Genomic DNA, 25,868 nt, shown 5'->3' with positions numbered 1-25,868 from the left:
TAGAAATGCAAAGTGACTCTATATTAAATAGCACATGAATTATCTATAACATTCAATATAAACTACAGAGGCCCACACTTTTAAGTAAGGAACGGTTTCTTCTATTATACTTTTTTTTTATCAGTTCCTTTAATTATCCTATTGGAAAAAGTGAAAAACAGAAAATCTGCAGGAGGATCCATTTCACTTGACGGCAGGTATGTGACATTAAACATCATTTTTTTAACTTATGGTTTAAATATAATGCATCTGACCATTGTCTACACAGTCAAGTATAAAAGTATATCTCCCAAAATGACTACAATTCTCATAATAAATGAAAAATTAGGAGACATGTGACCTGCTCATTAAAACCTTCCCTGTAAGTCCTTTGAGATGATAAATAAAAGTAAAATATGTCCAGAATCTTATTTTCAATTACTGTAAACTTGCCCTATGATATTACTTTTTACAGAAATGGAGTAAATAAATTAGTAAAAATCTCCTAGCCAATTCCATTAGCTCAGAATACTAGTATTGGAATTGCAGATGGTGCAAGACTGACACCGTGCATTTCACGTGACATACACGTGTCCTCATTCACCTAGTAGACCTAGCGTCTATACGCCATACGGTGCAAGCCAGCCACCACCACTGAGACCCTCCGAGATGTGATTCATAGCATGTCAAACACAGGTTCATTCGCACACATATATAAAAGTGTCGCACATCGCATTGATTAGTGTTTATCTTTTCCAGTTGTTTTATTTATGTGAATAAGAAGCACATTTTTGAGTGAAAAATGCGCTTGGCGTGGCCATTCCGCTCGGGACCTGGTGCGCCGAGAGGGACTACAAGGCTTAGTACATAGGCCCCCTACTTCCTTATGCTAATGCGACTATCTGTGCGAGGATCCATGCGGCTTCAAGCATGAAAGCAATTCCGCCCATTGTTTATCTCTCCACAGATGCAAACGTCATCATTAGTATCAGCACTTGCACTAGCCCAATACTTGGTACAATAGATGCATCTGATACAGGCTCTCCTTCCCTGTATACAGTACACAGCACAGAATAGTTAGCTTCTGCACATGTGCTCTATGCTAAACCTCCCCATTTGCATCCGTGAAAACAGAAGCGTCTGACTGTAAGTTTAGCTGGGCAGGGAGTCTACATGACAGATTTTTTGCACCATATAATAACAACAGCAGCAGCAGCCTGCTGCTAATGCTACTACTTCTGATCAGCAGACGGAGATATAACATAATAAATCATTTTATTAAAAAAAAACAATTCTAAAAATACTTCCCCTTTAAATCATTATACCACAATTTTAATGTTGTGATCTTTAGAAAAAAATAACTGTTTATCAAAGCCAAAAACGTAGTTAAACATTATTTATTCTCAAATCTTGGCATGGAAAACGTTATGAGGACCAATAATGAGAACACCCAGAAGCTTCTGGTAATTCACCCTGTATAGAAAATACATATGAATCCAATTTTAATTACTGATGTACAAACAAGGGTAGAGAACGAACTGTGTGTGTCACACATGTTGGTGTACAATTTGCCTCATTCCCAACATTAACAAAGGAATAAATACAGTGTTGTTAAACAAAGAGTTCCCAAGTTTCCCACAAAGAACCTCATACATGAGGATTAGTATTGTTCACTGTACAAATGGCTCTTGTTACCCAGAAGTCTAGTCTACTGAATAATGTGCCCATTTGCACATTGTCCATAGGAAGGAATTTAAAGATCTACGTACAAATTTTTTATATTAATTAGTGAGCCTATGAAGAGCTGCACATACTCAGGGACAGTGCTGCCATTAGACGAACCTAGGCGGTTGCCTAAAGTGCAATAAGTTATGCACCTAAAACACTGAGTGACATAGTGAAAGGGGGGGGTGAGTAACATAGTGAAAGGGGGGGGGGTGAGTGACATAGTGAAAGGGGGGGGGGCACCCCAACTGTCCTGTTGGGTTATGTGAAGTACTTACTAGGATGACAAATTGTTAGTCTCTAAAAACCCCAAATCTTTGACTCAAAGTGATGAAATATGGTAGGCATTACTTCAATGGGGGTATTCAATTAGGCTGCGAAAAGTCGCAATCGGCGATAAATAATCGCCGGTGACATCATTTTCGCATGTTTCAATTATCCCCGTATTCAATTTCAAAGACTTTTCGCCGGTGCGAAAAGTCTTTGAAAAAAAACGGGGATAAGTTTTCACCATGTTTTACATGGCGAAAAAAATTGCAGAATTGGGGTTTAGGTGTGCAGGCTTTAAAATAAATATATAGTTAGAATTATCAAACAATCAGATAAAGGTGGGAATATTGTTTTGTGGCCCGTAGCTCTTTACATGAAAGAAGCTAAGAGACAACTGGATGACAATAGGTGTTACACTAAATTATTGTTAAATCCAACTGACAACTTCAAGGATCTATACATGAGTATTGTTAATAGAGCTGCCCAAGAGGGAGTGATTAACAAACAAGAAAATTATTTTTTATCTATTGATAATCCAAAGATTGCTACTTTTTATTTGCTCCCCAAAGTACATAAAAATCTGAATGTGCCTCCAGGAAGACCAATTGTGTCGGGTATCGGCAGTATCACCGGAAATGCTAGCATCTTTATCGACACTCATTTACGACATCATGTCACTGGACTTCCTTCTTATGTCCAAGACACCACGGATGTGCTTAAAAAGATAAATGATATTCAACTTAATGATAACAATCTGTTGGTCAGTATAGATGTGGAGTCATTGTATACTAGTATTGGCCACAACGATGGCTTAGCCGCCATAAGATATTTTCTTACAATGGAAGGTCTAACTGACTTCCATGAATTTCTTCTGAGACCCCGCCACTTTGTTCTGCATAAAAACTATTTTGTTTTCAATGATCAATTCTTTCTGCAGGTCAGGGGCACGGCATACGCGAACCTCTTTTTAGGGTGGTGGGAGCGTGAGGTGCTTTTTTTGTGAGGATAATGATCACCTAACCAAACATATCACCACATGGATTAGATATATCGACGATATATTGGTTATCTGGGAAGGTGATCTGGAACAATTACATCTGTTCATCAAGGTACTTAATAAGAATAATGTGAACCTCAAATTTACATGTGAAGTCAGCTCTACCAGCATTTCATTTTTAGATCTAAGAATATACAGAGATACGGACAATATGATAGCCACAGAGCTGTTTAGAAAACAAACAGCAACTAACAGCCTTTTAAATCATTGAAGTTCACACTTTCCCCCCACTCTGGAAAACATACCCAAGAGTGAATATTCCTAAGACTCCGGAGAAATTGTTCTGATAATATGATTTATCAGACTAAAAGTTTGGATTTGATGAAACGGCTAAAGGAGAGAGGGTATAGTGGCAGAACCATCAAGAAAGCCTGTAACTTTGCATCTCAAACTAAACGGGAATGTCTGATCTATGCAGGGTCTAAACCTATGGAGAGCACGGTGAAGAAGTCTAATAAAAACAATAAAATTAGATTTGTTGGTAATTTTTGTAGTTCTTGGAAGGAGATAAAAGACTCAATTCAAAAATATTGACACATTCTTCTGTCGGACTCAGATCTTGAAGCCAATTTGGATAAAACAGTGTCTATGAGTTGGAGACGTTCGATGAATTTAAAAGATCATTTGTTAATGAGTCGCTATACTAAGCATCCCCCGAAAAATTAGCAACGATAGGGACACACCCGTGTGGGAATTGCAAGATATGTGAACATATTATTAATATCAAAACAATCAAGGATAAATTTGGAGATGAAATACAATTAAAACACTTTGTCAACTGTCGCAGCAAAAATGTGATTTACTGTATCATGTGCTCTTGTGGAATGAAATACGTGGGGATCACGTCACGTATGCTGTAACAACGCATACATGAACACATGGGTAATATTAGACATGCCGAATCCGATAGGATGAAGATGAAACAGTTAACGACGGTTGCGCAACATTTCTTTCATTAGTGGTTCAGTTAAAGATCTCAAAGTGTTTGGCTTGGAAGCTGTGCACTAAGGTATCAGAGGTGGAGACGTCATGAAAGAACTTTCAAAAAAAGAAAGTTACTGGACATTTAGATTGGGTAGTATTTCCCCCAATGGGATGAATGAGAACATTAATTTCAATGCCTTTTTATGAACTCTCATATGATTCTTATCTTAAAGGTTAATTCCCCTGATATCACAATCTAATTTTATTTTATTTTATTTCATTTTAATTATAATTTTTTTTAGATGCACTAATATTCATTGATTATCACATTCACTCTAAGGACCTCATTCAGAGTCGGTCGTTGCGGCCGCTCGGTCGTACGCCACCGATGTTCGCTAAACTGTGCATGCGTAAAATTCGCAATGCGCGTGCGCAAACTAGCTATTACCATCAGCTATTATTGCTCTCTCCTTGAACACAGCCAGGTCGTTAGTTTGAGTGACAGGATGAGGCGTTTGTGGGTGGTAACAGGGGAAGGTGCTTGTGAACGGGGGATTGGAGATTCAAACGCAGGCGTGCCTGACTATGGAAACGGCGTTTTATGGGAGTGCATAATTAACTAAGTAGTGTCATGGCACATGTGACATAGGAGGTTTTTACACTGACTAGATTGTAGTGCTTAAGAGAGGGTATGGTCAACCTTAAGCTCTACGAGCAGCTCCGATGGTCTCGATTAATCCTTATATGCCCAGAGATGACGTGTATTGCGAACGAGAAGGGGGCGTATTTTTAGTCTTACGGCCGCAACCTCCCCTCGCTCGTCCAGCTAACGATCCCATCTTAACGACGCAACTTCATTTGCATATCCGGCCCCTTTTACCTTACGACCGTGCGGCCGCAACAACCGACTCAGAGATTTAGGACCTCATTCAAACACATATATAATATTATATTATACAGGTTTTTTTTTTATATATATATATTTTCATATATATATATATTCTTATCAAAATTAAATTAAAACTATTTTAACTTTTCACTAATTTATCACAATTTATGACACTTTACACAATTACATTTATGAGTAGTTTCATAATAGACATGAGTTTCATATGATTTTGATTCTCCTAAATATGTATCTTCTGTTCTTTATAAGTAATTACTATTTATCATTTCGCTAATTTATCATTAAAATTATATATTTTTCTATCATGGATTTTTTTAGTAATATATTTGATATTTTTATCATAAGGATTAATTAAATTCTTGCTGGCTTTTTACCATGTTCTATTTATTCTGTGACTGGACATTTTGGTTGTCTATCAAGTAATATTAATTATTTGCAGGTAGCAACCGATATAATATTACCGTATTACATGTCAAACAACATGCTTATTATTTCAAACATATATGCACACTGATAAGAGCTACTTTTATCATGACTTATGGTAAAAATTCTAAAGCTATTTCTATGCTGTTTTACTTTACTGCGTTCTTTTTATTATAGGATTGGTTAATAGAGCTGCCAATCAATTAGCATGAACCAGTAGTGAGCTGCAACTAATACTATGCCCTGAATGGCTTAATAGTATGTCAATCACTCTAAATTGAATGCTCACTGGTTGAAGACATCTTTTAAGCAGGACTCTGTGACCATGGAAACATGGTGTCTCGTTGTGAGCAAGCCTTATTCGGCGAAACGCACGTCAACCCTTACACTTCCTATCAGGGACCCGGTCAGCTGACCACGCACACGCGCCTTACACCATTGCTGACTCCTTGTACTATACGGAGCTTCAGACAGGACGGCTGTTTGTTTAGCACATTGCGGGTTTATTAGAATCCATTAGACAAACAGCTGATATGTAGCTGAATCGGGACTCCCAACTCCGTTTTCCAGACGCTCAGTAGCAGGCAGGTTTCTGCACAGGTATCTTATTTACTTTTTCTATTTCTGGTGGCGATTTGACTGATCTGGGTGGATTTAACTCCTGCAATACCAGAGGCACCAGGGGCTATCTAACTCCCGTTACTTAGATACTTAACAACCCACCACTACACTTTACTTTCTGTGGGCATTTAGCCCCCACTCTCTCATCACCTGTCCAATGCTTGAGAGTAAGTACAACAGGTGAAAGTAGAAGTGGGAAGCACCTATATGCCTTACTATTACTTATTCCAAATATATAAATCCTGTGTTTCAGTTAGAAACTAAGAACCTGTTTTAATGTTGATTAATTCTGTTCACAGAAGATAATACATATTTATATCATTTATCAGAAGGAACTCCTTGCAATATAAATTTATTAATATGGACAGTAGTATACCTTTTTCCCTATGGTAGCTATTACATGAAGGAAGATGTGCTACATTGTTTATTAATTACTATTTTTATTTTGTTAAGAATTATTGTCCTTCTTTGCTGCTAATACCAGGATTACGTGCAATAATATAAAGGGAGATGTGTAATATCAATGATTAATGACCACTTATATTGATCAAGATTATTGTCCTCCTTTGCTGCTGATACTAGGGTCATGTGCAATATTGGTCTATAATTAAGAATTGTTGTCTTCCTTTGCTACCAATACCAGGGTTACGTGCAATATAAAGGGAAATATGTCATTAATTTATTACCACTCTTATTAGGATTATTGCCTTCCTTTGCTGCTGATACCAGGGTTATGTGCAATATTGGTCTACAATTAGATCCTATTAAATCTTTCTCATTACCTTATTTTTAGGATATGTGCGATACTACTGTGATAGGCTATGATATATGTGTACTGATAATGTATGTACAATACCATTAACTGATTATTACTCAGTTCTATTTAGTACAACTGCCTTCCTTTGCTGCTAAAATAGGGATATATGCAATATTGATTTATAATCAAACCTTTTTCACTACCTCATTCTAGGGATATATGTAATATCACTGTGATAATTGATGGTAATATATTACGGACCCCAAGAGGCTATATCACATGTGTTGTACATATTAGAAATAATTTGAATATTCCAGCTATTGCCCATGGTTTCGTCAACATGTATTTTTCCTGTGGAGTTCTTCCACTGACATTTCTGAGTTATAATCTTGTGTCTGGAACCATAAGAAGTACCCTATTATTTTAAGGTCAATACTTCTTTTGTGTATATTTTCGTCCATCATTTTATTATCTTTATTATTCAATTTTTGCCTATAGGCACCTATTGTGATATATATCATATATATCACAAAATATTTTATAGCAGGTATCTAATAAAAGTTAAGTTTTGTACAATTTCTATCATATCATAAGATTTATCACAAAAGAGTGCCCCACAAAGGGAATTTTCTTCTTCATTTGCCTATGCAATATTGTATATTCTCCCTTAAAAAAAAATAGCCTGCACCCCTGGGAATAAAATGTGTCAAAAAAAGTAAAAAAAAAAAAAAAATAGGGACACCCCAAAAAATATATTTTCATTTTGGGGTAAAAAAAAAAAAAAAATGGGGAACAGTGTTTTAAAATTCCAAAAATAGGTTCAGGAGTATTCTGTAAGTATGCAGCAGGTGTTTTCTAGAATAGGCTATTAGTGGCAGATGCATTTTTGCTGAATTTTTAAAAAATTAGTTTAGGGACTTAAAAATATGCTAGTACCCATTTCCATGTACCCCAAATTTGATGGGAACACTTTTAAAAACGATAAAAAAAACCTAAGTGCTCTGCTGCATCACTTCTTCAATGTCGGGAAAAAACACCTGCTGCGGCTATTTAAAAACGCAGAACACATTCTGCATGGTTAAACGGGGGTACCCACAGTGATCCGCCATGTCTGGACATCATTAGGGGGGTCCCAGGATGAATTCCCGAAAATATTTTTCCAGATATTTACCTTTCCGCAGGCTCCTGTTCCAAATTGAATACGGGGATAAAGCGGGCACGCGCCCGATACTTTATCCCCAGAAAATCTCCGATGTGGAGCGAATAGTCCAACACAGACTTTTCACTCAAATATTGAATACAGGCCTTTATCTATTCTCTTGGATAAAAATGGCATATTTGCACAATGTCCCTGGGAAGTAGTTTAAATTATAATTTTCATTATTTCTATAAGGCTCTAGTCAGATACTTGGCACAAACTGGTGACTTTCTTACAGATTATGATATATAGCATCAATGCTCCATTCCAGTTTACCAATCATGCACCACAAGCATGCACAACAAACCAACTAAGCAACTAATTAGTACTAATTTGTTCTCCTTACTTGCATTGAATGACTCTGGAGAAAAACTGGGTACACACTTAAAAGATAGAGCAGCCGACAGGCCGTTGCGCCGATAGGTAAGCTATACACACTTACCAATTGGCCACTCGATGTCTGACCAGACATCACAACTGGGTAGTCATTTAAATTTGCAAGCCCAGTTGAGATGTCAGTGTCTGCGGTCCCTGCAGCCAGTGTACGGGTGGTCAATAGGTCAACAGTACACACTGTGGAGCTTGTTTCCAAAAAGTACCAAATCCCCAAAAAATGTTAAATGGGTTCTAAGTGGCAGCACAATGTTGACTAGGTGTAGAATATTACTTCCAGATCCAAGCTACCAGCTTTTCCTTTGGTACAGATCTTGGAAAATGGCATTTTATAGAAATAAGTACCACATCCAGTCAGCGTTTCATAGTAAAAGGTACCAAATAATGTTTCAGCTTCATTGGTGGAATTTTCACCCTCCCAGCAGCCATTAACACTTTTATCCACCCTATCAGCTCCCATAAAGATCTTCCCACACAGCTCCCATCAACCTATTCACCTATTAACACTGACAAGAAGTAGCACAATAATCAGTACCAACCACAAAAAGGTTAAAAATGAGTGAGGCTAAAAGACTGACAATTCAGGCAAGTCAGGGTTGGTTGGACGTTTTTCTGCTTATAGTGTGGAACCTGTCTGTCAACACAAGATGATAAACGGGGATTGAGGTATGATCTTGTGATAGCACACATAAAGGAAGCGCAGTGTAACATTCATGTGCAAGAGGCTAAAAATAAAGAAATGGCGTCACTGCTAGCAGCCATGGGGTACAAAGATGTAAACCAGTTTCCATTTTACAAACACAGGGTTTGATGCAGCTTGGAACGCAGTTGCTAATACGCATGCAATCCGCCGACTGCTGCGTTCTGCGCATGCGCAAACCAGCCACTGTGATCGGGACAGCGATTGCAGAGGCTACGCGGACCCATCGCAGAGTGATTGATAGGAAGTTTCGTTTGCGGGTGGTGATGGGGAGGTGGTCGGCCGAACGCAGGCGTGCCAGTGCGTTCGGAGGGGTATGCATAAATAAACCACTGCGAAAGCCTATGAAGCCTGAGGTCTCATAGCGTACGCTAAAGTAAGCAATTCCTGAGTAAGGTCAGAGCTTGTGCAAGTGATGGTTCTCGGCTGTACTTATGGTTTCGCTATTCTGCCAAGTATTACGGATGTGTGTATTTACAGTGGGCGTCCCTGTGCAGTGCTGCGAGGGCATTGCGATCGCTGTTCAACTGCGTGCATATTAGCAGCTGCGATTGCAAATAGCGATCCAAGCTGAATCGGGCCCTCATTGTAGGGTAGTACAGAAGTACAAGAAAATGATGATGAGAATCCCTCAGTTGTTTATGATGACTGAATAATATCATTGTGTTCATTGTGCATATAAAAAAAAAAAAAAAAGAATGTGTTAACAGAGAAGTGACCTTTCTTTTAACTTAAAAATAAACTATATAAGGCAATACTTGCTATTAAGTAAAATAATAAATAAAATAAATAATAGTTAGTCAAAAGTTCATTGTAGTATAATGGAACTACTGTAGTTCTACATGTATTTTAAATTGAAGATTAATGCCAAAATGTACCAAATACAGATTTGTTTCCAAAAGCTACCAAATCCAAATTTATTTGTTGAATAACTCCATAATAAATTGCAAATTATCTTAGTGACATAATGGGAGTTATGGTAAGAAATTATCTTTGTTCACTCTCTTTCTTCGAAGTCCGTAGGGTTCACAGGGAGACCTTGGGTGTAGGTGATGGGAACCAATCCGGGCACCACGCAGTTAAAGCTTTCAGCTCCCAGGATGCACTGGGTCCACTCTCCCTATACCGTGCCCCCAAGTCAGGGGCACCTCAGTTGGTATAAAGCCAAAGGCCGGAGGAGGATAAGAGAGAAGGAATACTGGAACACTCAAGAATCACACTCACATAGAAGGAGATAGGAAATCGGTGACCAGTTAACAAAGGTAAGTTCTTACCATAACTCGAATATTTTTCTCCAGGGTCCATAGGCTCCACAGGGAGACCCTGGGAATGGCCCAAAGCCTTTTAAGGGTGGGGACGCTCCTGCGCTGAAAGGAGAATCCGGCGCCCAAAGGAAGCATCCTGAGAGTCGAAGGTATCTAATACATAGAACCTCAGAAAGGTCTGGGCAGAAGACCACGTGGCCGCCTTACAAAGCTGAGCAGCCGAGGCGCCACGGCAAGCTACCCATGAAGGACCCATAGACCGAGTAGAATGAGCCTTAACAGAAGTCGGAACAGGCAAGCCTGCCTGCGTGTAAGCCTCTGAGAGAGTCAAACGAAGCTATCTAGCCAATGTCTGTTTTTTGGCTGGCCATCCCTTCTTGTGAAAGACATAGAGCACAAACAAGGAGTCTGATCTCCAAAGAGAACTGGTATGGTACACATAAATACTGAGGGCGCGGACCACATGCAATGAGGCCTCACCTGCCGAGAGGTCTGGTGATAGAAAGGCCGCTACTATAATTTCCTGATTAACATGGAAACTAGAAACAACCTTAGGAAGGAACTCAGGGTGAGTACGAAGCACCGTCCTGTCCTGGTGAAAGATCAAAAAAAGAGGACGACATGAGAGCGCTCCCAATTCTGATTCCCTCCTGGCAGATGCGGTACCCAGAAGGAAGAGTCTTAGCTGTTAACCCCTTAAGTTCCACTGAATCTAGTGGTTCAAATGGTGGACCCTGGAGGGCCCGAAAAACTGCTGCCAAATCCCAAGGAGCCACTGGGGGGACAAAGGGAGGTTGAATCCGGAGGACGCCCTGTAGGAAAGTGTGTATATCCAGAAGCAGAGCAATTCTACGTTGGAACCACACACAGTGCAGAGACATGCACTTTCAACAAGGCCAGGCGAAGGCCGAGGTCCAATCCAGCTTGAAGGAAAGCCAGGATTCTGGAAAACCGAAACACCTGAGGGTCGTAACCTCTTGTAGGACACCACTGGAAATTAGTATGCCACACTCTGTGGTAGATCCTGGCGGAGGCAGGCTTACGCGCTCTAAGCATCGTGTTGATGACCGAGCTAGAGAATCCTTTGGACCTTAGGAGGGATGTCTCAAGAGCCACGCCGTCCAAGACAGACGATCCAGGTCCGGGTAAAGGCAAGGACCCTCAGACAACAGGTGCGGATGTTGTGGCAGCAGGAAATGAGTGTCGATGGAGAGACTCCGAAGATCTGAGTACCAATGACGTCTGGGCCAAGCTGGAGCCACCAGTAGGACAGTGTCTCCATCTTGCTTGAACTTCCGAAGAACCTGAGGAAGCAGGGAGACTGGAGGAAACCAGTATGCAAACCGGAAGGTCCATTTTACTGACAGAGCATCCGCCAGGCTTGCTTTGGCAACGCTTGTTCTAGACCCGAATACTGGTAACTTGTGATTGTGTCGGGAGGCAATGAGGTCCACCTCTGGGAGACCCCCATCTGTCCACTAGGAGTTGAAACACCTCTTAGTGAAGAGACCATTCCCCTGGATGCACATCGTGACGGCTGAGGAAGTCCACTTCCCAATTGAGAACTCCCGGAATGAACACTGCCAAAATGGTCGGGAGATGAGATTCTGCCCATGTCAGAATGCGTGACACATCTGCCATTGCTGCCAGACTTCGAGTACCTCCTTGATGGTTGATGTACACCATTGTGGTGGCGTTGTCGGACTGGACTTGCACAGGCTTTCCGTGAAGAATGCTTTGCCATCATGAGGGCTCTGTACGCAGCCCAAAGTTCCAATATGTTGATGAGCAGGGATGCCTCTTCCATTGTCCACCGGCCCTGAAAGGAGTGTGGACCGGTCACTGCGCCTCATCCCCGAAGACTGGCATCCGTTGTTAGGAGTATCCAGTCCGGGATCCAAAAGGGGCGACCCTTGGTTAGATGAGACGTCAATAGCCACCAAGACAGAGATAGGCGCACCTCCAGAGAGAGTACCATCATCTGAACCCTGATCCTGTGGGGTAATTCGTTTCTGCAGTTAGAAAGATTCTCTGCTGGTGAAAATCCAGAAGGGCTCCCAAATGAACCATCCTCTGTGAGGGAATTAGGGAGGACTTCTGCCAATTGATTAACCAACCGGGCGCCTGTAGACAAGCAACTGCCAGTTGCAGGTGGTGGTAAAGAACCTCTGGAGAACTTGCCAACAAGAGGAGTTCGTCCAGATATGGTAGGAGCCGGATACCCTAACTCCGCAGATGGACTGCCATGACAGCCATAATTTTGGTAAATACCCTTGGAGCCGTGGATAGGCCAAGTGTTGTTGCAGCATAGCAAACCGCAATTAACAGTGGTGAGAAGGCATTATGGGAACATGTAGGGATGCATGTCCAGTGATACCATGTAATCCCCAGGTTCCATAGCCAGTACGATGGATCGCAAGGTTTCCTTCCTGAACCTGGGTACCCTGAGGAACTTGCTCAGAGCTTTGAGGTTGAGGATAGGACAAGGAGACCCAATCGGTTTCTGAACAAGAAAGAGAGTGGAATAATAACCAGTCCCTCGTTGAGATACAGTAGTGGAACTGGTATAATTACCCCTGCTTGCAGCAAGGACTGTATGGCTTTCTGGACCTGCAAGGCCTTGGTTTTGTCTGAAGGAGGGCCTGTGCAGAAAAATTGGTGGGGAGGCCTTCGAAGGTATGAGAGAGTGTACCCCTGAGAGACAACTTCTCTTTCCCAAGCATCCTTGGTGGTTTGACACCTGCACCGGGCAAACTGAAGAAGTCAGCCTCCCACTCTGGGGTCCCCCAGAGGGAGGCCCGCCCCGTCTGGCTGCGGGTTTATCCTCCTGTTTGGAGGCTGCTGCAGGCCTGTTTCTTAGGCTTGGCAATTTTCTTGGCAGCGGACTGCCTAGGAAAGGACTGCCCTTTGGCTTTTCCTTGAGGACAAAAAGGACCTAAAAGTAGGATATCGAGACTTTGCAGCAGCAGATGCTAAGGGCAGAAATGCAGATTTTGATTTGGCTAACGTGTCAACAATCTTGTGCAGGTCTGGACCTAACAAAATCTCCCCATTATAGGGTAAGGCCTCCAGGCCTTTTTTAGAATCGGCATCTGCACTCCAATAGCGTAACCACAGGGAACGACAAGCAGACACGGCCGCGGCCGAGACCCTGGACGTCAATAAACTAGCATCCAGAGCGGGTTCACCGATATATGCAGCCGCATCCCTAATATGGCCGAACACTGACACCTGATCCAGTGGAACTTCCAAAGAGTCCTCTAGTGTATCGGTTTAACTCTCTATAGCCTTAGCTACCAAGGAGATAGCCATCGACGGGTGGGCAACAGCTCCTGAAAGAGAATATATAGACTTCAGGCAAGTTTCCACCTTCTTATCCGTAGGATACTTTAAGGAAGAAATGGAAGGCATAGGTAACATTTCACTTTTAATTAACCATGTAACATGTGAATCCACTGCAGGTGGAGATTGCCACTTCTTACAATGAGCCTCCGGAAACGGGTAACAGGAGGTCAAACGTTTCTGAGTCACCTTCAACTGTTTAAAAATGGGGTGTTTGGAGTTAGGGACTGGCTCGTCATCCTCTATAACCAATATGGATCTGACCGCACGTACCAAGGCAGGAATATTAATCCGTGATTTAGGCTCTGCCTCTTGCCGAGGGGAGTCAGGGTTAGAGGCATCAGCAACCTCTCTGTCATCAGAAGATATCTCAGACTCTGATAGCTGTGTATATTGAGATGACAACACAGGATGCTTAGCTGGTCTTACGGGCTTCTCACTCTGCAACATGGTCTGAAGAGAAGTTGAGGTTGCTGCCAGACTCTGGACTGAGTTAGAGATAATATCCACCCATGGTGGAGGACCACCCTGTGGTAATCCCATAGAGGGAATTACCGCCCGCTGAGGTACAGGAGGGGTCTGCATAACCAGTGGTAGTCCCTGTGAGGGAGGGACGAGCTACTGTGGAACCGCCATAGGAGAAAAAACAGCCGGGAACGCCAGGCGGTCCACAATAGAGGCCAGCACATGCAACAAAGTTGCCCAAGGTGGCTCCTATACTGATGTCGGGGGTTTCGAGGAACCTGGCGGATTATAACACCTCACACATAACCCCTCCCGAACCACAACCTTCTCACCGAAAACTGCAGTACATAATCTACAAGATTGCGACACTGGTACAGGAATGTGTTCATTGCCCTTGTCAGAAACGTCTGCAGGGTAAAAGACGCACAATATTGTACTGAGGGCCTGATTCAGACCCGGTCGCAAGCGCTGTGCACTCGCAACCGGGTCGATGGTGGGCCAGTGCGCATGCGCACGACGGAGCCGGCTCCTTCGTGCGCATGCACGAGACCCGGATAGCGATGGGCACTCCATCACTCCGGTTCTCGCAACAAAGGGGGCGTGCTGTCGATGTTGAGTGACAGCATGCCCCCTTTGGTGGGCGGGCCGGGGGAGTGGCTGCCCAAACGGAGGCGTTCCCATGTGAACGCCTCCGTTTGGGGGCGGCCCCACTGACATCACGAGTGATGTCAGTGGGAGATATTTCGGCTCTGTTAGAGCCGAAATCTCTCTGGGGCTTGCGGCAACGAGACCCTACCACAAGGGTCTCGTCGCAAGCCTGATGGTCGCAATGGTCTTGACCATCGCGACCATCTTCCTGGCCGCTCGCTATAGCTGTGGGTGGTCACCCACAGCTAGGCGAGCGGCCAGGAGGCCGTTCTAAAAAAAAAAAAAAGACCGGCCCTGATTCAGAGCGAGCGCTCTGTCAGAGCGACCGGCTCTGAATCAGGCCCTGAGTACAAAGCAACCATGAGTATGTATAAATACTAACAGGGAGCAATATACTGGTCCTGTCTTATGCTTAGGTAAGCTGCAGGAACCTGTTGCCTAAATATGGCAGAGTGCAGTACACAACAGTATGTGACAGACCTCACAAATATTGTATTGCAGAGGAATATGTGTGTGTGTGTGTATATATATATATATATATATATATATATATATATATACACACACACACACACACACACATGCACATATACACACAGGTAATTAGTGCGCTTAATTCAGAATTTAGAACAATACCAATGTCCAGAGAATGAGTCCCACAAGTGATTGCACAAACAGCGTCTTATAACCAATTCCTCACATATGAAAGTGGGATTGTGAAGCAGAGATCCTACATCTGAAATGGATCGGCGTCTTCCCCAATATAAGAACCCCCGAATAGAACCGGCAACAACACTATAATGAAAACATAGAAAGGGGGTGCCACATCGTGCTTAAAAGTATAACAATATTTTATTGCAATCTTTAAAAATGACAATGCGCGTACCAGAACAAGCAGTCAGAGCCACCGCTAGCGTAAACAGCACAATAATAAGCATAGGCAGTCACCCGGTCTGTAATCTGGACGTCTCCAAGGACTTCTCCGGGAACTGGTACCTCTGCACAATCCAAAACACCAAGCCACTCCACTACATATTTCTTCGTAAGACTTCGTCACTCTCATAGCTCCGAGGAGCTGTGTGTGTGTGTGTGTGCGCGTGTGTGCGTGGGAGGGTTACTACTGGGGGCTTTACAGGGGCCTTACTACTGGGGGCATCCTATGAGGGCACTACAGTGGCCTTACTACTGGGGGAACTACAGGGGCCTTACTACTGGGGGAACTACAACTGGGGCACTACAGGGGCCCTTACTACTGGGGGCACTGCAGGGGGCATTACTACTGGGGTAACTACTACAGGGGGCATTACTTTTAGGGGCATTTTTACCAGAGGCATTATTACTACTGGGGGCACTGCATAGGGGGACCACTACTGGGAGCACAGCATAGGGGCACAACTACTGGGGGCACTGTATAAGGGGCACTACTGGAGGCACTGCATAGGGGGATCACTACTGGGGGAACTGCATAGGAGACCACTACTGGAGGCACTGCATAGGGGGACCATTACTGGGGGGGCACTACATAGGCGGGCACTGCATAGGGGGACCTCTACTGAGGGCACTGCATAGGGGGACCACTACTGGGGGCACTGTATAAAAGGAACTGCACAGGGGGCGGCGGCAGCTGTGGCTGGCACAGATGCTGGGGGGGTGGTACATTTTAATTTGGGGGGTGGGGGGGCACCAAAATTTATATTGCCTCCGGGCACCTGGGATGACGTTAGGCCACTGCTTGGCTGTGTTTACCCTGTACATCCGACAAGTTAGCTTTACATCGCGTTACAGGTCCTACTTCCTTCGAAGACCTTACTACTGTGGATGGGAAAGTTTGTCACACTTTTCGTGAGGCCTGCCTAAGGAGAGGTTTGTTGGAGGATGATGTGTAAACAAACATTCTTAAAATCCCGGGCAACGCCAGGTACTCCAGCTAGTGTAGTCTAGGCACTTGGCGCTTCCTGGTAATTTTTCTGAGAGAGTCAGATAGTGTTCAAACAGTGGGCCTGATTCTGACCCAGTCGCAAGCGCTGTGCGCTCGCAACCGGGTCGATGGTGGGCCAGTTCCGCATGCGCGAGACCCGGATAGCGACGGGCAATCCGTCGCTCCGGGTCTCGTACCAAAGGGGGCGTGCTGTCGATGTTGAGTGACAGCACGCCCCCTTTGGTGGGCGGGCCGGGGGAGTGGCTGCCCAAACGGAGGCATTCCCATGTGAACGCCTCCGTTTGGGGGCGGCCCCACTGACATCACGAGTGATGTCAGTGTGAGAGATTTCGGCTCTGTTAGAGCCGAAATCTCTCTGGGGCTTGCGGCAACGAGACCCTACCATAAGGGTCTCGTCGCAAGCCCGATGGTCGCGATGGTTTTGACCATCGCGACCATCTTCCTGGCCGCTCGCTATAGCTGTGGGTGGTCACCCACAGCTATGCGAGCGGCCAGGTGACTGTTCTAAAAAAAAAAAAAAAAAAGAACGGCCCTGATTCAGAGCGAGCGCTCTGTCAGAACGTCCGGCTCTGAATCAGGGCCAGTGTTCCAATGTGTCCAAAAAAAGAACAACACACTTCTCAGTAAATAAGAGATGGCTGCTTTTCCTTCAGAATGCTGGTTTGAGCAAGACAGCCATGTAAATCTGAAAAGGTAGGAGAGAGAGAAAGGCGCCTAATAGTGTAATATATTGAGTGAACATATGGTGGACATACAACAAATAACTCTTATATGCGTACCAGATATTTTCTTGATAAGAATAAATTAATATATTCCAATGAGGTGATACAGTGTTACCAAACAAGTGAACCAGTGCAAAAAAAAAAATATTTATATATTGACAACATCTGTACTAAGGCAGAATGAGATACACATACACAGCAAAGCAAAGAGGACATATTTGTAAGAGGGTGCAAATTTCTTGTTTGCAGGGGGATGCCGGACACCCTAGCACCCGCCCTGCATGCAATAATGCCTCACGCGGCTAATGAATTCAATCAGGAGACATGTCACTATGTAAATTGGCAAAAAACTTGTAATACTATTCCCATATGATCATTCCATCAGAAGCCTGAAATGTGAAATACTTCCTACAGTCTGATTGCTGGGCAAAGGCTGTTCACACTCTCATTAGTCCTCATGAATAAGTTTATATCTGTCCAAACAATGGCTAAATTCATGCATGTATGCAAAAATGGGGATAAATAAAAATCTATACAGTACAGCAGGGGTGGGGAACCTTTTTTCTGCCGAGGGCCATTTTGATATATATAACACTGTTCGCGGATCCGATGCAGGCCACTCCCCCTCCGTGTGATGTCACATGGGGCGGGGGCAACAATTGCTGGTGATTACAGCAGTATTCGGAACATCCTCAGGATGCTCCGGGGAGCTGTAAGGGCAGCGGTGTGACTGTCTGAAGCGTCCTAAGGATGCTCCAGGCGGCACTGCTCCATAGATTCTGTCTGCAGGGTCTCATTCTACACCCCCTGCTAGCCAGATGAGGCTAGCACAAAAAAGTTCAGAAGGCCATACCAAATGATTCCGGGGGGCCTTGTACGGCCCCTGGGGCTGAGGTTCCCCATCCCTGCAGTACAGTATAACATTTTTATTTATATGGCATCTGTTCAATTACAGCAGCGTTTTTCAACCACTGTGCCACGGCACACTAGTGTGCCGCGAGCTGTTGTCAAGTGTGCCGCAGCATTCAGCTCAGCGCACTTCTACTGTAGTGTGTTTTGTTCCTGAGGAGGCCAATGTAGTGTGTGTTAATCCTGTGGAGGCCAATGTAGTGTGTGTTAATCCTGTGGAGGCCAATGTAGTGTGTGTTAATCCTGTGGAGGCCAATGTAGTGTGTGTTAATTCTGTGGAGGCCAATGTGTGTGTTAATCCTGTGGAGGCCAATGTAGTGTGTGTTAATCCTGTGGAGGCCAATGTAGTGTGTGTTAATCCTGTGGAGGCCAATGTGTGTGTATTTTTTTATGTAGAAGCCAATGTTTATGATTCTTCAATGGTCACACACATTGCATCACCGCACGGTGTGCTTTAGCAATTTTCAAATCTTGTGTAGTGTGCCTCGAGTTGAAAGGGTTGAAAATCACTGAATTACAGTATCTGTTTGCAGTGTCATCGTGTATAGATATAAAGTCTGCTTTAAGCAGGAGGAGCCTTAACCACTCAAAGAAATCGTCAAGTTTTCTAAAAACCCCTCTGAAATTGTCTTTTTTTATGAGTGAATTAGGTGAGGAACATCTATTTCAATTTATCCAAAATTATTTCATTAAAAAAAAAAAGATTTAGTAAAAAAAATAAATAATTGTTTTTTCAAACATCCGAATATCGGAAACATTGCGACTTTCAATTTGACACCGGTTTCAGACACCAGGTACACTGAGGGGGTGAGGGGGGAGGTTAATTAACTTTTTCCCAGCGGTGGCTAATCTTTGCAGCCGCTGGGTGGGGGGTCCGGCTTTGCTGACCGATCAGCAGTGATCAGCAGCACAGCAGACACAGGGGGAGAGGGTGCTGGCAAGCAGAAGGACCAGAAGGTCCGTCTGAGAGCAGCAGCTGTGGGAAGATTCTCTTCTTGCAGCCGCCCTCATGTTTATCTGACTGGTTGAAATTTTTGCGACCAGAGCAGATAAAGAACTGCCTGGTGTGGTCGGAAAATTGCAACCATGCCAGGCAAGTGGTTAATGTTCAATTTACAACTGTAATTTTAGTGATGCAGTGATAACGCTAAAGGTGGGCACACACTAGATGATATGTTGTCCGATCCCGCGGATTGGAGCGACATATCTGGTACATAGTCTAGAGACTCTAGAGTGTACCCATGATATGGGTACACATTGCAGGGCCGACACAGGGCCTACTGCAGGGCCGTAGTGTATATGCACTTGCCACATACGGGGTCCAGTCAATGGCGATATCGCACTGGGTATACATTGGCAAATGTGTACCCAGCTTTAGGTTCAATAACCAATCCAAACTTGTAAGGCAACATGCTCCTACTTTTGCACAAGTGAAGCCGGGGTTTAGATTCGGAGAGCAAGACAGCCACCTTCCATGTGGGGCAAAAGGTTTTACAGGTCATTTGGAGGAGTTGAGTGTAACTAAGGCAGTCGGTCCTACCCGCTGATTAGGTGCTTCCAAAGTCTGTGATGTAAGCGCTTGCTTTAAAATACACATGAAGGACAAGTAGGCACTCTTTTTTTATATACAGTGAACAAGCAATGTGGTGCCACAGTGTCTGCAATTCGCAAATTATCCTCTGTGTGTCCTCATATAAAATTCTGCATTCTACTGGCTGACCAGTAAAGATTTGTCATTGGCCCAGTTGCTGAATGCCCTTAGTATCAGGAAGAATTCCCAGCCAAATCCTGGATTTGGTTGACTCCTAATAAAACGAAGTATCACTAGTACAAATAGAAAGCATTATATGTTGGTAGTATATTTTGAATTAGAACTATTTGTTCAGGGTGATAAATCTACTTATAATTCCAGAAGGTGGAATGTTAATAGTGTTTATTTTATTGGGTTTTTTTTTTTTTGCAAAAGTTTACAAAACATGCATAGATGTTCCCAAACTCTGCCATTACAGTCCATGTTTTAAGGATATCCATGCTTGAGCATAGGTGACTTAGTACCTATTTTGATGTAACCATCTGGACTCAAGCATGAATATCCTTAAAACCTGGACTGTAATGGCAGAGTTTGGGATCTGCAGTACAGAACAAAAAACAAATACAAAAAACGTACTTACAAATTACAATGACAAACAATACTCAAGATTCATACTAGCCAAGCAAGGAGAGTATGCATAAAGGTAACATATAAGCAGATATGTTATTCTGCCACCGATACCAAATATAAAAAGGACAAGGATATCCAATTTATGGCATACAGACTGGATGTGAAACTCCCATAGGTTTTCTTCTCTCTGCCTTGCATCCTCTATTGTATGAAAGCTGTATTATAACATATGGCAGACCCAGCAGATGGAATATAGCAGTAGCAAAATCCTAATATACAGTATATATATATATATATATATATATATATATATATATAAATAAATAAAACAGAGAAACTTGCACACTCAAACTAAGTATACCGGTGGGTGCATGACCTTAAACTTGGTTAATAGCAGCAGTCCTGTTAGAGACGATCAGCACACCGAATTGAATGCAAAAAAAGTCTTTATAAAGCACATAGCATGTATCCCATAATCAGTTCCACAAAGCTTCCAAACGTGCACAGACACTGTAATAACTGTATGAAAACAAGGGAAACACTTCCCATATAAATTGAATACTCATAGCTTCATGTTGAGAACAATGATCAGGGTAAGCAACCCGATGCCCATGCCCGACAGCAGCCGTTTCGGTGCATACGTGCACTTTCCTCCTGGGGCAGCATAATGCATACAGAGCCAGCTCTATCTGATATACACACCTGGCCATCCGTCAACAGCCACAATCATCCACAACAAACGCGCTCACCTGTGTAATCCCGCTGGGATCTCACTACATACTGCGTGGTGTTACCGGAAGTGACATTCTGTCCAATTTCCTGTACAATGGAACGCAAGCCATAGCCAGCGTAACTAAGCAACCGCTAAGGCTGCATAACTAGTTCCGTAATTGCAATAAAGTAAACTAAATAAGCCTTTATTAGTATGGACGGCAATACTCCCCCGGTAGCGAGACACTTTGTGGAAATGAAACATAGCCCATTGGACTTTAAAGTCATGCCTATAGATCAAATTCCACCAATGAGAAGAGGGGGTGATCGAAATAGGAGTCTGTTGCAATGTTAGGCTAGATGGATCTATGATTTGAAATCAATTTCTCCAGTTGGTTTAAATGAGGAATTAAGCCTTTCTTGGTTTTTATAATCTTTTTTATAATCAGTTTTTTGCCTTAACTTTTTCTTTTTATGTATTCTATATGTATTGTTTGTGGGATTATTAGCATGTATTATACTGATAGATCACATCTGTTCATCCGTTTTAGTCCGCTTCATCCCCTACTTTATGCGCTCTCATTAGGTAAATAATGTTATTATTATGGTTGCGTGGCTACTTTATTTGTATTCCAATTACGGAACTAGTTATGCAGCTATGTGCTTTATAAAGACTTTTTTTGCATTCAATTTGGTGTGCTGATCGTCTCTAATGTGGGTACCCGATGTGGGTGGTCACCCACAGCTATGCGAGCGGCCAGGAGGCCGCTCCATTTTTAGGTAGGAGGGCCCTGATTCAGAGCGAGCGCTCTGGTCAGAGCGTCCGGCTCTGAATCAGGCCCTCTCTTTTTTTAAGAACTGAACTGTAACAAGGACTCCATGGGACTGAAATCTGAGCGCTCTTACAGTGTATCCGGAAAGTATTCACAGTGCGTCACTTTTTCCACATTTTGTTATGTTACAGCCTTATTTCAAAATGGAATAAATTCATTTTCATCCTCAAAATTGTACACACAATACCCCATAATGACGTGTAAAGTTTTTTTTGAGATTTTTGCAAATTTTATAAAAAAAAATTAAACTAAGAAATCACATATACATAAGTATACACAGCCTTTGCCATGAAGCTCAAAATTGAGCTTAGGTGCATCCTGTTTCAACTGATCATCCTTGAGATGTTCCTACAGCTTAACTGGAGTCCCACCTGTGGTAAATTCAGTTTATTTGACATGATTTTGAAAGGCATACACCTGTCTATATAAGGTCCCACACTTGACAGTGCATGTCAGAGCACAAACCAAGCATGAAGTCAAGGAGTTGTCTGTAGACCTCCGTGACAGGATTGTCTTGAGGCACAAATCTGGGGAAGGGTACAGAAAAATATCTGCTGCTTTGAAGGTCCCAATGAGCACAGTGGCCTCCATCATCCGTAAATGAAAGAAATTCGAAACCACCAGGACTCATCCTAGAGTTGGCTATCCGTCTAAACTGAGCGATTGGGGGAGAAGGGCCCTAGACAGGGAGGTGACCAAGAACCCGATGGTCACTCTGTCAGAGCTACAGCATTCCTCTATGGAGAGACGAGACCCTTCCAGGAGGACAACCATCTCTGCAGCAATCCACCAATCAGGCCTGCATGGTAGAGTGGCCAGAAGGAAGCCACTCCTTAGTAAAAAGCACATGGCAGCCCACCTGGAGTTTGCCAAAATGCACCTGAAGGACTCTCGGACCATGAGAGACAAAGACTGAACCCCTTTGGCGTGAATGCCAGGCAGTCTGTTTGGAGGAAACCAGGCACCGCTCATCACCAGGCCAATACCATCCCTTCAGTGAAGCACGGTGGTGGCAGCATCATGCTGTGGGGATGCTTTTCAGCGGAAGGAACTGGGAGACTAGTCAGGATAGAGGGAAAGATGAATGCAACAATGTACATAGACATCCTGGATGAAAACCTGCTCCAGAGTGCTCCTGACCTCAGACTGGGGTGACAGTTAATCTTTCAGCAGGACAACGACCCTAAGCACACAGCCAAGATTTCGAAGGAGTGGCTTCAGGACAACTCTGTGAATGTCCTTGGGTGGCCCAGCCAGAGCCCAGACTTGAATCCGATTGAACATCTCTGGAGAGATATGAAAATGGCTGTGCATCGACGCTTCCCATCCAACCTGATGGAGCTTGAGAGGTGCTGCAAAGAGGAATGGGCGAAACTACCCAAAGATAGGTGTGCCAAGCTTGTGGCATCATATTCAAAAAGACTTGCGCTGTAATTGCTGCCAAAAGTCTTCAACAAAGTATTGGGCAAATGCTGTGAATATTTATGTACGTGTGATTTTCTTTTTTTTATTAATTTTGCAAAAATCTCAAACGTTGTCATTATGGGGTACTGTGTGTAGAATTTTGAGGACAAAAATTAATTTATTCAATTTTGGAATAAGGCTGTAACATAACAAAATGTGGAAAAAGTGACGCGCTGTGAATATTTTCCGGATGCACTGTATGTCCTCTCCTATTTTTTTTTTTTAAATATCTAGTGGTGGACCCTTTGTACTAGTGGGTCCAATACAAGTGCCCCCTTATAAAAGCCCTGAGAAGATAAATACCAGGAACATTATGAACAAAGTAGTAATATGTGATAGCAAATGAGTAATCGTGAAATTATTGGTATATAAAATGGGGTCTCTCTAAGAACACACAGGAGATTGTCAAAGGAACAAGTGTATAGTTATTTTATTCTATACTTTAAAAAGGAAATTCTGCTTTAGGTTAGTTTGCTGGAATGGTGCTTTACTCATTGGCGTGACACAAATTAGAAGCATCTAAGATCTCAAGATGACCTTAAGCTGAACCAAAAAAGCCAGGACTGGACATAAAACTTTGTAAATGGCCTTCAGACCAGTAATGTATAAGTCAACCGTGACCCTTACACAAGAAGCAATCTATACCTTACTTCCTCCCTCCTGAGTAGGAGTGATCTACATTTGGAAACAAGATTCTGTTCTCTTATCTTAATTGCACAATGTTGGAAACTCTCTGTGCCAAACACAAAGCTGAATTCTCCTCACAGTAAATCACATGGAGGTATGTGAGCTATTCCGCCCTGATACCAAGGGTTTTAACACTTCCAAGAAAAGTTAAGAGGACCAAGGATTAGTTTGGTATGTGCAAAAAGAAAACGAACTGACGAGAGGATGTGTAACAATTCTAGACAGTTTCAAGTACCAGAACTATAAACCTTATACCAAATGCTTAAGTATCATTATCTTATAATCTTCACAACAAACAAGTATTTGTACTGTTTATGGCACATACTGCTCTATCGTTATTGATCAGCTTCTAAAGTTTTGTGAAAGAACTTCGCAGACCAAGGCAAGAAAAGATACGAATATCTAAATTAATTGAAAATCATATATAAAAGATAAGCAAAAGAAGATTTATCAATCTTTAGATTTTGGCTTTCAGTGGTATGGCTGTCCTCCCTCATAAACCCCTTCCCATACATGCTTCGCAGTTTCGCTATTTAAAAAAAACTTGTACAAATTCAAACATATAAAATGCATAGATTGAATATAAATAAAACACAGATAACAATAACCTGGTGGTCTAGGGTGAAGGGGGGGATGTGACGAAGTTATGATGCTGCTACCTGACAGCAACATTGTTCTTCCATCCCTGGTGATCCAGTAGGATGGGTTCTGGGCAGCAGTACTGGAAGTCCTTTCTATAGCACCAGACAGGTACTGTGAACCCGGAAGTGTGTTGCCTGCTGGGAGTCCCAAGAAGAAGAGCTCAGCAGCAAACTTAAGGCCCCCATACACGGTGAGATTCAAAGTTGGTAAGTTCAGTTGTACGATTTCCCTTGAAATTCTACATAAGATGTGGTCAAATGGTGTACGATTGATCACTAAGATCATAGGATAAGATGCATTGAAGTGTATCACATCGTACACGATCAGTTGAGATCTCTCTGCAAAACCGCCTGATCTGCGATCCATCTAGACGACGGCAGGGACGCGCATCGGGGTCGCAGAAGACTCAAAATACAACAATTTGCAAATGATTGGTCTGACCAACCTGTAGAAAATGCCAAAATCGCCCCTTGTATGGCCAGCATTAGTGAGCCCAAGAAGCCAAACCTCCTGGAGATGAATTTGGCTCTAGTCTGAACACAGGACAGAAGCGATCATCCCAGCTCTCTCTGCTTGCTAGTTGTTGTAATGCATTGTTTTAAGTAGTCTCAAATTGTACAGTAGTTCAAAATATTATTTTCTAGCAACAAATTGTCATGTGCAATTTTACATTCTCCTACCTCTACAGAAAGTAGGTTTCCCAAACATCTACATGGTCTAAAATAAATACAAATATAAATAAATTCATATATATATTATATATAATGCCACCATTTCAATAAATAAGATTGGCGATTCATGTCAAACACATTGATCAAATGTTTTGGGTGAATTTAATATGTACAAGTTTGTTTCTAATACAGAACGAGAACTAAAGCTAAATAATTGACATTCATAAAGAAGATTTTTTATGTTTTCCTACTATTTTTATTTACTGAAAATTAATTATTGTTTAGAGAATATGTTTAAAAATAAAACTTTTGTGAATATGGGACTTTTTTTCTTTACATGGAATTCAGGGCCTGATTCAGAGCCAGACACTCTGACCAGAGCGCTCGCTCTGAATCAGGGTCCTCCTACATGAAAATGGAGCGTCCTCCTGGACGCTCGCATAGCTGTGGGTGAC

General features: G+C 42.8%; 1 protein-coding gene across 1 annotated transcript in view; it reads right to left on the bottom strand.

Annotated features, from left to right (window-relative positions):
* JCAD (junctional cadherin 5 associated) overlaps positions 1–25,868 on the bottom strand; it is a 126,446-nt gene that overhangs the window by 79,774 nt on the left and 20,804 nt on the right. The gene's annotated exons all lie outside the window — the stretch shown is intronic.

Source organism: Taudactylus pleione, unplaced genomic scaffold (assembly GCF_031769625.1).
Source record: "Taudactylus pleione unplaced genomic scaffold, aTauple2 ptg000659l, whole genome shotgun sequence".
Lineage (NCBI taxonomy): Eukaryota > Metazoa > Chordata > Amphibia > Anura > Myobatrachidae > Taudactylus > Taudactylus pleione.
The sequence above is the reverse complement of the archived record's forward strand: the minus strand, read 5'-3'. Positions and strand labels throughout refer to the sequence as shown.